Source organism: Protopterus annectens, chromosome 1.part1 (assembly GCF_019279795.1).
Source record: "Protopterus annectens isolate FY-2018-M chromosome 1.part1, PAN1.0, whole genome shotgun sequence".
Classification (NCBI taxonomy): Eukaryota; Metazoa; Chordata; order Ceratodontiformes; family Protopteridae; genus Protopterus; species Protopterus annectens.
Genome location: NC_056726.1, coordinates 1923280088 through 1923293039, shown reverse-complemented (window position 1 = coordinate 1923293039; position 12952 = coordinate 1923280088).

Here is a 12952-nt window from a genome sequence, read left to right as displayed (position 1 = left end):
TATAAAACTGATATTTAACCTTGGCCTTACTACGGGATATGTACCTGAACACTGGCATACAGCAACAGTGGTCCCACTCCACTAAGGAGGCACCTCTACTGACCCTGGGAACTACCACCCCATAAACTTAACCAGCCTGGTCTGCAAAGCTATGGAATGATTCATTATGGGACGCATATACAGCGATATTGGGTACCTGCAGACACTTGATCCCACCTAGTTTGCCTTTGTGATGGGCTGATCCTGCCTTTTGAACCTGGTTGACCTTTTCAAAACAGTCAATACAGCCATTGATGAGGGCAAAGCAGTCCATACAGCCTACCTGGACTTGCCTAAGGCCTTCAACACAGCACTCCACTCAGGCATCATAGACAAGCTCATTAGCTTACATGTTACTACATATGTCACATGATGGGTTGCACACTGGTTGAAATACAGAATCCATAATATCAATATTGCGGGAGCCATGTCAGACTCAAAGCCAGTCACATGTGGTATCCCACAGGGCTCTGTCCTAGGACCCCTCTTGTTTGGCATTTACTTCTCAGATGTGAAAGCAAACATGTGCAGGTTGTGGATGACAAAGTTCCCAGATGACTGCGAACTAAGTGCCATAGTCATTACACCAGCTGACACACACATCCTACAGACAGGTCTCACTGAAATGGACAACTGGTGCCAGGATCATGGCCTAACACTGAATGACATGTAATGTATAGTCATCCCCTTTGGGTGAAACTACGTGCACACAACTTATCACATGGACATACCTATAGATACAGACCAATGACACATATGGAGAGTTCACAGTATGTAGACTATTAACTTGTTACTTTACATTACCTGTGTTTGTCACAGCTGGTTGCATTACCGTTACTATAGCTTCCTGCTGCTGCTAGCCCAGCTTGATACTGACACTGATGACAGCTTCAACTTAGTTTGTCTTACGTGTGTTTTTGTTTGTGTTCTTATTTTCTTTTTTTCTTTTTTTTTTCTTTCTCTCTCTCTGCCTCCAGTTGGTGCAATGAAAGTATTGCATGTGTGGAGTGGGAGTACAGGATGCTTTTGTAGGTATCTGCATAAATCCATGTGATGGCCTCTGCACCAATTGTAAGCCAGCATTTGCTAATTGCATGCAGCCAGTTGTGTACTCATTGCAGTTCTCATTGTGATTTCAGGACAGTGCTATAAAAGGGTATGTGAGATAGACGTTGCCCTTTCAGATTATAAGGGCGGGGACCATGCTGGTATGCTGTGGACACTGTTCTGTGAGTGTAAAGGTTAGTATCTCTCTCATGATTCAGGCTGTGTTGTAGATTCACATTTCTCCATTCATCTCTGCTGTTTCCTGTACTAAGTGTGTATGTACACTGACACCTACAACTATATATATATATATATATATATATATATATATATATATATATATATATATATATATATATATACACACACATACATTTATATTTGTATAATAACTGACATTATTACCTACTAGCCACCAACTAGCATGGCTGTTTCTGTTCACACACTACTATTATAGAAATCCACTACATTTGACAGTAAATATACATGAAATGCTTTGTGAACTACACATCCTATATTCCCTTTACATTCATTCCTACTATTACATGATATATTTATTGTAGCACAATGTTCTTGTAACAGTCATGGCTTAGTGGTAAGTCATGCAGACTACTATTTCCAAGGTCCTGGGTTTGGGACTAACCGTGGGATTTTATTTTGCTTTTGAACTGACTACAGGACCTGTCAATCAGAGTGACTAAGGCACTTTTAAGCAGTTGTAACCAGGTTAGCGCTGGTGTGCGCGGTGCTCCCGCATGCACACTGGCGTTCAGCTCTGCGCACACCCGCTTACAACCGCTTAACAGTGCTTACTCTGGAGCACACCCACGCTATTTTCTTTGAAAGAAATGAAAATCGGGAGACAGGAAAGTGGTGAAGAAGGGGTCACAAAGATGGTAAGACAGTAGGGAAACAAGCTTGGGTTTTGCAGGAGGGATGTAGGTAAGGCCCATAGCTGCCCATTTCTTCATCAGCAACAGCTGTGCATATGTTTGTAATTTGGTGTGACATATGAAACCTTCCACCCCTGAGAGAGGTGTCAGGACAACAATAATACTTGTTGTACAGCCAATTGTAATTGATAGCTTCCATGTCCAGCAGACATGTGTGCGGAATGGGCAGCTATGTATGGGGCGTAATTTTTTTGTGGGTACAGAGTGCCCTTTTTTTTTTTTTTTCAGGTGAGATTGGTATGTCAGGTAAAGAAAGTCGGTATAGCTGGGGAGGTAGGTTGGGTAGGTCAACAGACAAGACAAACAAGACACATACAGGGGCGGTGTATGACACGTGTGTGGGGGGTTACACAATTGACGGGGACGGATGTTTGGATGTCCAGAGCCCATGAGCCCACAGATGGCAACAGTGGAACTGATATCCCCACCCATGGGCAGTTGCCACTGTTCCTTCACTGCCCAGGACGGGGCTGTGCTGGGGGCTGTGCAGGCTGGGCAACAGGCATGCCCGTAAGTTGTGCCACCTGTGCCTCAAGCTGGCGTAGGGGCCCAAGAACAGATTCTCAGATCTCCCTACGCACCACAGTCCGGACGCTACGGAGGGTGAGTGGTGGTTCTCCTCCAGCCACACTTGCAGAGGGGGGATGGGCCCCATCCCCTGCAGCGCTTCCACCCACAGGTGGCACAGGGCCACCGGAGGAGGGTCCAGACTGGGCACTAGTGCCAGGTGCACTCACCAGCTGAGGTGGGAGAGGTGGGTCCGCTGGAACCCGCCTTCCCTGTCATCCTATGTTTTGCATTATGTCATGACAGTTTGGGTTAGTAACATACAATACCATTCGCAATTAGTTGTAACAGCATGCATTAGTATTCCCATTAACCAAACACCCAGATATTCACACCATTGAACAGTGAGCATAACACATGCATAATTTGAACAGCAATACACAGTCCAACAACATGCAGGGTTGATTGATGGCAACAGGCCATCAGGTTTGGATGTATGAACAGGACAGATGCATCAACGTACATGCAAATATGTATGACCCAACAGGACAAATGTCCAGGGGTGTTAATTGTGATTGCACATACCAATTTCACGTGGAATGGATTATATATGGTTATAGGGTAGGGTGAAGAAAATTTAATTAACAACTTCAAATACCAATACATATGCTGTACATTTCTAATAGCTGCAGATATATACACACTACTGTTCTACCTACAGTTTCCTATGTGATAACTACTTCAAGTTGGTGATAGGACTGTTACTGCTACATCAATATACATTTTATTGTTATTCATACATGTTCATATCTGGCTTTGTTCAGCTACATCATCCTGCTACATTTGCTTTATATAGCTATAGACAACTGTGGATGTTTGGTATTTCAGACAATCATACTATCTGCATATTGCAGACTGAGAGCAACATATCGAGATTTTGGGATACATATTCCAGCTGCAGCAACATTTTAAACACATTTCGCAGTTTGGTTCTGCTTGTCACATTCATTTAATTCTGTACTGACTGCAGTATACTTTATTCAGGGGTTATTACCACTTTATTGGTGGATTCATAACTCTTTCTCACACTCTCTCACTTGTTTTAATTTTAATATTCAGGATGGTACTTACTTCTAGGCTTTATTGACATGTTTTACCTGTAGTTATTACAATCCTTTCCAGCAGTCTCACTTCTGTCATGTTTCAGTATTTCAACAGGGATATATTTCACACATGTGATTTGCTCATCCTCTGCAGCTGTACTTTTCAGCCTGCTGCAGGTTGTGTACTATTATATTACAGGTAGGGCATCTTTATTTCAGACTTTATTTCAGACATTTTCATTTTTCTGTTTGGATTACAGACTGCAACACACTTTTGTAATCAAGCATTACTTGCAAACACTCTTACACTGTTACTTGCACATTTTATTACTTAGTGACTACACTGCACTCTTTTGCTAACTGTCATACTTTTATATTTCTTTACAGTTACTGGGAGAGGATTACTGACCTGCCTGGTGGCGCAACCACACCAGCCTATCGCCATAGGCTCTGCGGTTTGCAGAACGGACACCTGCAGCTGTAATATAAATGAAGTAATATTGGAATACACATCTCCATAATATCAGCCAGTTTAATTTCTTACATACATAATTAAACGTAACTTACTCAGTAGTGGGGTGTTGGGCATTTGCCGGGCCTCCTGGATCCAAAGGTTCAATTGGTCCTGCTTACGCCAATTCAGGTCTGCATGGTGGTGACGGACCTGCTCATCAGTCCTTGGAATCCCTGTGGCACTGGTGAGATCATGAGCCAACCGGTCCCACACCTCAGCCCTATATGCTCCTCACAGGACCTGGCCCTGCATGAGTTGGGCCTCATGATTGTGGACAAGGAGCCAGACCATATATCTGGACTCCTCAACGCCCCACCTCTGTGCTCGAAAGCAACTACCCTCACCTACTCCTGACATTCTGGCTGCAAGTTAGTTCTACAATTGTTTATGCTGTGTATTCCCGCCTATGGGGCTTATATATGCCATTTTTCCCGCACTTATCTGTGATTGGCCATTCTGGAATTGTGTCAGCTTCACAAAACCTGCTTTGCCATGCTCCACTTTCTATTCATTCCTATATATTTGCTATTACTGCATTTTTAAGTGCAGCTGTCATGGCTTAGTGGTTTAGTACCTTGACTATGGTGCATGGTATCCTGAGTTTGAACCTGGCCACTGCTTTTTATATTTTATGACTGTCTAGACAGGCTAGGGGGTGTGTCTGTGTAAAGGCAGTTTTGTTACAGCTTGCTCAACGTTGCCCGTCGGTTAGCTTGTTGGAGCGGTGCGCAGCTCCGCACAAATGGGTTATCCTGGTTTATGCTTCATTTGGCTGTCAGCACGCATATTACGCTCAGCTCAGCTACGGGCACACAGTTTCAGTGTGTTAAAACACGGCTCCCCTATGGGCAGTCATTTTGCACCTGTTAAACCACTGCTCACCTACGGGCAGATGCACTCAACTTGTTAAACTATGGCTCAGCTATGGGCACATCTGGCATTTGTTATTATTTTGTTATCTCATATTTCTTCACTATAACTGGCCTATTTCATTACATTTTACATAAAATATAATTTTATATGTGTACATATGTGTCAGGGACTTGTTTCATGCTTATTTCACTAAAAATAAAAATTGATGTTGTGGGGGCTCACACCATGACTGCCTACTTTTCAGCTGATGTCTCTACCACTATGCTATTGCTTTTTGGTTTACTTTGCATAGTTAGTTCTTATATGCTTTTCCACTTACTGCTAACTGTGGCTCAGCTACGGGCACGCCCGTGCAAACGAGCGCACTCACGGGCAAACATCTTCACAGTTTAAAAAAAAATATTACACATGTTCATTTATATGATTTTATGTTCATAGTCTGTGGGGGCATGTGTTGTGTTGTGTTTATTCACATTTCCATGTACTCTGTCGTGGGGGTTTCCTTTGGGCACTTTTACTCTTCTGGGGGCGTGTCTGCTTGCAGGGCTCGGCCTACGGACACGCCCCCTACTGTCTTCCATGGACCGTGTTAGCCTTAGGTGTGATTCAGCATGCCCTCATGCATATGCATGACATGCTGACGTCACACCGTTTAACTGCAGCCTCCGTGTAAGCCTTGTATCTCTTACACAGAGGCTTTGTGAATCCTGCCCTCTGTCATTTGTAAATATGAATGTTGAATTACAGGCTTGTTTTCTTAAATGAAAGAATATGCTGTGAAATGTTGAACTCAAAACATATGTAGCAACATTTCCCTCTGCTGTAAAGAAAGCTAAGTAAAGCATTTCTTGTCTGTCCTTTGAAATTCAAATTATTTCATGACTGTCTTTGATGTTTACAATTCGGCTCCAGCCGGGCTAGATGAAGGCTTCCTGCCTATTGTTTTAAGGCAAATGTTAATGACCAGAATTTACATATGGAATATCCTTTATTGCTCTGGTTTCTGCCTAGGTCTAAAAGAATGTAAGTGTAGTTTCTGTCAGCCTGGGAACCCCAGGATGGTGTAAAATAATGATGTAATGGGAATCAGGACTGAAAATAGCAATTTAAACCGAGAGAATCAGAAGGCATTAAGTATTTTTATCTTAATCATCCAACTCACAGCACTATCTTGCTCATATGTAAGTTATCTTAGACTTGTGTTTTCTTTTAGAAATATCTAGGAACTAGCAGAATTGGACTAGGTGTTTTTCTGTGATGGCAGAACCATACTACTGAATTATTTTCAGTATTTCTTTGTGATCTCTGAACTCTTGACTAGCACTCTGTAGTAGAAAGCATTGTCTTGTGGTTTTAATTATTTATTACTAAATATTTTAAAACCGTTCAACTGTGGCTGTTTTGTGTAGAGATAATTTAAGCTCTAGAGTACATTGCATATTTATAGTTTACTGTCCAAGTCACTCTAAATAAGCAATGACTGTTTAGTCACAACTACCAATTGGATAATAATATTGCACAGTAATAATTAGAGACCCTTTTAAGGGCCTTTGAGTAGCTGATAAGAATTAGTGTGTGGTGGCAAGTGGAGTGGAATGACTGTATATTCTAGGAGAAAGGGGCACAGCAGGAGAAACTGTGCCAACCTTCCCCAGGAGTGTCTGTGTGGTTGTATAAACTCTTCTCAAAGTGCATGAGTGTGTGTGTGTCAGCTACTTGAGCAGAACCACAAAGCACTGGTTGGACAGAGAGGGTGATAAAGGATTTAGCTTGCCCATTAGGCTGAGATCTGGACCCTATAGTTGTGCCAGTGGGGAGTCTTATTGAGGACCTGGAGAACAAGGGAGTGAGCAGCCCCAGACTGACTGTGATCCTTGTATGCTCTTAAGGGAAATTGCAGTTTACTGTGTGTATTTGTTATCTTTTCCTTATATATGAGATGCCCTCTCTGGTGTTAGTGGTGAGGATTGAGGCTCCTTGATTGATGGGTCAGGGCATGGGTGCCACATATTAATTGTTTGGCAGCAGTGGAATATCCACATCATATATTAATTAGTTGGCAAATACTAATTGGCTTGTAGTGGTGTGGGTAGAGTGAATCCTGTAATTTGTGTACAGTGAGCTTTGAAGGTGTTTTTGTACTCTTAAACAGCCACGCAGTGAATACTCAGAGTTCAGATCACAATTGTTTTATTTCTTTTGTTAGCTGAGTTAGTCAGGGTGAGCAGGGAGCGTGTCAGCAGAAGAGTATGGAAAGCTGACAAGGAGCCAGCTGGCATAGATGTGCCAGGCTAGGGGAATGGTTCTTGGAAACCTAACTAAGGCAGACCTGATTGCAGACTTGGTTACAGCTGCATCAGAAAACAGCAACCAAGAGGACAATCAGACCGGCAGTGGAGATATAATACCCTCGGAGAATGGACAGCTCAACCTTTCTGCTGTGGACTTAAAAATCCAGCTTGAGCTAAAGAGACTTGAGTTGGAGGCCAGACGTGTGGACTTAGAAGCAGCTGAGAGACTGAGTCATCTAGAGACTGAGGATAATGAGAAACTGTTACGTCTGCAGGCTGAGGAAAAGGAGAGGCAGAAGCAGCATGAGAAGGAGATGCTGACTTTTCACCAGAGTCATGGAGGTAATGGGGAAGGGAGTAACTGGACCCTAGAAGCACAAAAGGTCAGTAAATTTTATCCGCACTGGGATAATTTTCATAGTTTCATTCATATGTTTGAGAGGGTATGTAAACAGTATGAAGTTGACCAAGGGCTCTGGTTACAGTTCCTGACTCCCTTACTCCATGGTAAAGCTGTAACTGCATTATCTAAAATGTCTGACTTTGCATGTTTTGATTATACTGCAGTAAAAAATTGTCTATTAGAGTTTTTTAAGCTAACAACTGAAACGTATAGGAAAAGGTTTCATGAGCATAGATGCAAGGCAGAGGAAAGTGTGTGTGAATATGTTGATGAATTGAGAAATAATTTCTATAGGTGGGTGAGTGGATGTCAGGTCACCACTTTTGAAGGGCTTCCAGACCTTTTGGTAAGGTTCATAGGTTCATAGGTTGGTACTAAGCTATCAGCCCTAGGGCCTATATAAGCCTAGCTATAACAATTCCCTGGCTATTTCTTCCCACACTATTTACTTCCCTGGACCCCTGTCTAGCAGGGAGCAAGCCCTTAGCACTTTGCCTGAGGACATGAGGATCTGGTTAGCTGATAGACAATGTACTACTTCAGAGGAGTTGTGAAACAAGGGAGACCTATACCTGGCAAGCTGGGCAGCCCTGCACAGGAAGGAGCCCCGCAGTACTGCTCATGGGTCTAAAGGAACCCATGATCAGCAGCAAAGACTGCCCCAACAGAATCTGTCAGTAACAGGGGAAGCCACAGTCCAGGTACACATCCAGGAGCTAGGGTTAAATGTTTTGAATGCGACCAGTGGGGCCATGCGCCATACAGGTGTCAACAGAGGCAAGGTGGGGAACAAAAGTTGAGGGAGCCAGTAAGTGGGAAAGACAAAATGCCAATTAGTAGGTTGACTTGGGACAACAAGGGTACCAAACTACCACCAGAGGCTATATCCTATTGTAGTGAATGGCAAAGAGGCCATTGACAAGAGAGACACAGCCTCTGATATAACCATTGTAAAGCCTGCAATGGTTACAGAGGAACACTACTTGCCTGGGCATTCTACTCCAGTCAGGGATTTAGGAGGGATTCCATTCCAAATACCTTTGGCTAGGGTTCACCTTGACTGGGAGGGAGGAAAAGGAAGCCAGCAAGCAGGTGTGTTTGAGGATATACCTGCAGATGAGATTTTGATTGTGCAGTACACTGTACTTGTGCAGTTACACACAGTCAGCCTTGGAGACAAGCAGCTAAGTCTGGTAGCCTGGGGGAGAAGCAGACAGACTGCATACTTGCAGCCAGGACTGGTGAGGTGGTTACTTCAAAGAGGAAGCTATTCTGTAGCAGTGAGCCTGAAGGTGAGCCATAGCTGCTTGTGGGTACTGATGGTCTCTTGCATGACTACAAAGGTAGAGGTGAGTAGTAGTACCCAGGCTACATTGCAAGGCCTGAGGCAGGTAGCTAGGGAGGCACCTGATTCTCATGGAAAGGGAGAATGGCCTGCACCTGTTACTAAAAAGCAGGTGAGGGCACTTTTAGTGACAGCAGGGTACTACAAAAAGTTTGTCCCCTTATATAGTACCATAGCTGCTCCCCTCACAGACCTGACAAGGAAGAACAGGCCAGATAAGGTAGTGTTGACCCCAGTATGTGACCAGGCATTCCAGAAGCTTAAAGAAGCCATAAAAAGATCATACATCCTGGCCAAAAATGCAGTCCTAACCTTCTCCCAATAACTCACCACTAGAAACTGCAATAAACTTTAACTCTCATTTCATGGATAGCATAGCATCCCTATCCAGGGATTCCCCAGTATCTAAACCAAACCCTGCCCAACCACCAGATATCACCATATCCATTTTCACCTTAGAACCTGTGCCCATATCCTATATAAAACTACCCTTCAACAAACTCAGGTATGGTCTATTTCAGCTGAAGAACTTTCAAGTGAAAACCTTAAAATAGCAGTGAATAGCATTACCTATCCTAACTCACTCCTTATAAATAGGTCATAACACCAATCCTACATTCTGTCTCTCTGGAAAAAATCCCACATTATCCCTCTATACAAAGGAGTATATTCAATAGACATTACTATCTTTAGACCTATAGCAATATTATCCTCCCTCTCCAAAATATTTGAAAAATGTTTTCAAAACCAACTGCAGGAAGAACTCCTATCCCCACACAAATGGCTTCTGTCCCTCCCATAGTACTAACATTGCACTTCTAACATTAATAGATAATATTAGTAGAGAGACTGACAAACTAGTCTTATTATTATTTCTAGAGTTGTCTAAAGTCTTTGACAGAGTTTGTCACAGCAGACCCTTCTAGGGTTCAAATACTACCTGTCCAATATGTATCAGTCAGTAAAATTGACTCCACCCTCTCTCCATACTTCCCAGTCACTACTGGTGTACCATAAGGCTCTATCCTTGGTCCCCACCCCTTTAACATTCTCACCAACACCCTTCACATTCCCATACAACAGGCTTCGCTAATACAATATGTGGATGTCTCTACTCTCATATTCTCATCTGATGATAAGACACATCTTCAAAATACTACTCAGGAGGTTTTATCATGACTTTTATTTATTTATTTTTATTTTTATTTATTTATTTATTATTTGTTGACCGGGAAAGTCCAACTAGGTTCCACAGAGCCTGTTTTCAGCGGAGGCCCGGGGAGAAATGCTCCAGATGCATGTCTTTGGAATGTGGGAGGAAACCGGAGTACCCGGAGGAAACTTTGTTACTCATAACTCATGCTCAACCACCCCCCCAGAAAAAAAAAACAATGCTTCTTTTTTTCCTGAATGCTTCTCTCATAAAAAAGAAAACTACCATCCTCTTTTTATAATACAACCCTTGAAGTCACTTCTCATAGCAAATTATTAGGATGATAAAGGATGATAATCTTAAATTTGTCCTACATATACAAAATTGCAGTAAAAAGTCACCCAAAACTATGGATGTTTTACAGAGCCAAAGACTTTCTCATCAACATAATTAAAACTGCCCTTCCCACTACTTACCTCCTCCCCTCACTACATAATGCTGCTCCCATCCTTACTAACCTCCAAGCATCACAAAAACAAAACATGAACAATGCTATAGTAATCTGGCTATATTTGCAGCAAATACCCATTTCATAACTGACCACTGTATAGCACTAAAAAGCCTAAACTGGCTACAACTTCCCCATCAGCTAACATGAACACAGCTCTTACCGCCTATAAAATTATCCAGCATCAATCTGCTTTTCCAGCATTAAATATAACCCTCCACAACTATATTCCCATTCTCAGTTGGACATTATGATACAACCAAAAACTCCTCTCTGTTCACAAATCTATCAAATCCACTGGATGTGGCCTGTACTCATTCCATGTTGCTAAGGCCTGAAACTCCTTTTGTATCCATCAGGTCAACACCCTCCCTCTAGTCCTTTAAAACCATTGTGAAAAACTTCCTAGCCCAAATCCGGCTTTGTTCTTTCTCATCCCCAGGATAAACTATAGTCCAAAATATGAATATGTACCTATTCAAACCTTATACCTCCAAAAACTAGATCAATTACTTTTAAAGATTAAAAAGCTACAATTGGATAATACTTATTTTAAGGAATGTTTGAGACTGAAACTTGTCCCTAAGGGGTTGCGTATGTGGTGATTTCCCACGGGTCTTGTAGCTAACTCTATTCTCCATAAAGAACTTATCTTGATGTTTGACAGACACGGTTCTGAGTACATGGAGCTAGTTGTCAAACATAATGGAATTTAGTTAACTAAATTAATGAAAGAAGCAACTGACTTGGATGCTAGAATTGTTGAGGATTTTGTACATGAAGAGAATTTGTTTGATTACAACCATATTTATGAGTATTGAACATGAAATGATTTCTATAAAGAATAGAAAAATGAAGACAATTGAAAGGGATAGGGCAAAGTATGAGGGGAATATGGTCTACCCTCAACCTCCTTGGTCTCAAGCATGGAATAGTAACTCTAATTCAAATTCTATGCTAGGCAATACTAATAACCAAGACTCTTTTTTAGATCAAGAAAATTTTCCTCCATTGAGGAGGTCCAAGTGACTGAGGGACAGGTACAACTGGGATGTTCATGGACAAGGAGCACATCCCACGAACAGAGGCCAAGGGTGCCAAGCAACCTATTGGGGGGGGGCATCGGGGTTGGAACTAACTGTACAAGACTATAAAGAATGTTCTATTCTTAAAAACTCTAAGGGGGACTTCAATGTGTTCAATTTTTTTTCTTTACATATTGACGTCAACGATTGTGATCTATTAGCCAAAGGTTTGATATTTGTTCCTGTTAAAAATTGTGATATATCTCACTCACTTGTGGATTTAAGACATTTTGTATGGAAATTGAATTTAAATGTTTTATTTAAGTCTGTTGAACATGTGAGTAACCCCTTACATATCTCCAATACTCATAATCCACCTGTATATCCATCTTTAATGACCTTTGAAAAACTATGTGAAAGTGATTTTAGGAAAATACCTATGAATGTTTCTGTCCCATGGTGGTGGTGCTGCGGTAGCATTGTCACCTCACAATAAGATGCTGTCCGGTTCAATTCTCAGCTAGAGCGTCTTCTGCGTGGGGACATGTAAGAATGGGTGTACCTTCGTTGAAGGTTGTGCATCAGGGCTGGTAACTCGGCACGTAAAAATCAGCTACCAATCATTAGCAGACCGGAGTTCTGCTGTGGCGACCCCTAACCGGGAAAAGCCAAAAGGCACAACAACAACAACCTATGAATGTTTCTAGTTGCAATCTTAGTAAGGGTGAGTTGGATGGTTTGGCTAAATTTAAGATGAATAAGGATGTTAGAGTCATCAAACCCAATAAAGGTGGGGGGGGTATCATAATAATGGATGTGAGTGACTACGAAACACGAATGAGAAGTGTCTTGGATGGTGACTCATATAGAAAGATTTCCTTAAATGAATTAAATGGGACTTACAATAGAATTTTGAAAGAACTTATGATCTGTTCATTGAAGGTTCAGTTTCTATTGAATAATATAACTTTCTATCTGTGTCTCTTCCAAGGACTCCATGCATTTTTGGCTTACCAAGAATGCATAAAAGTATCATAGACCCTCCAATATATCCAGTTGTGGATGGTCGGAGTTCTATTATGTACCCTTTAGCCAAATACATGGATATTAAATTGAAGCCACTTCTTGCAGATGAACCACACCTGTGTAGGGACTCATAGGAATTTCTATAAGGAGTTAATGAGTTGGAAT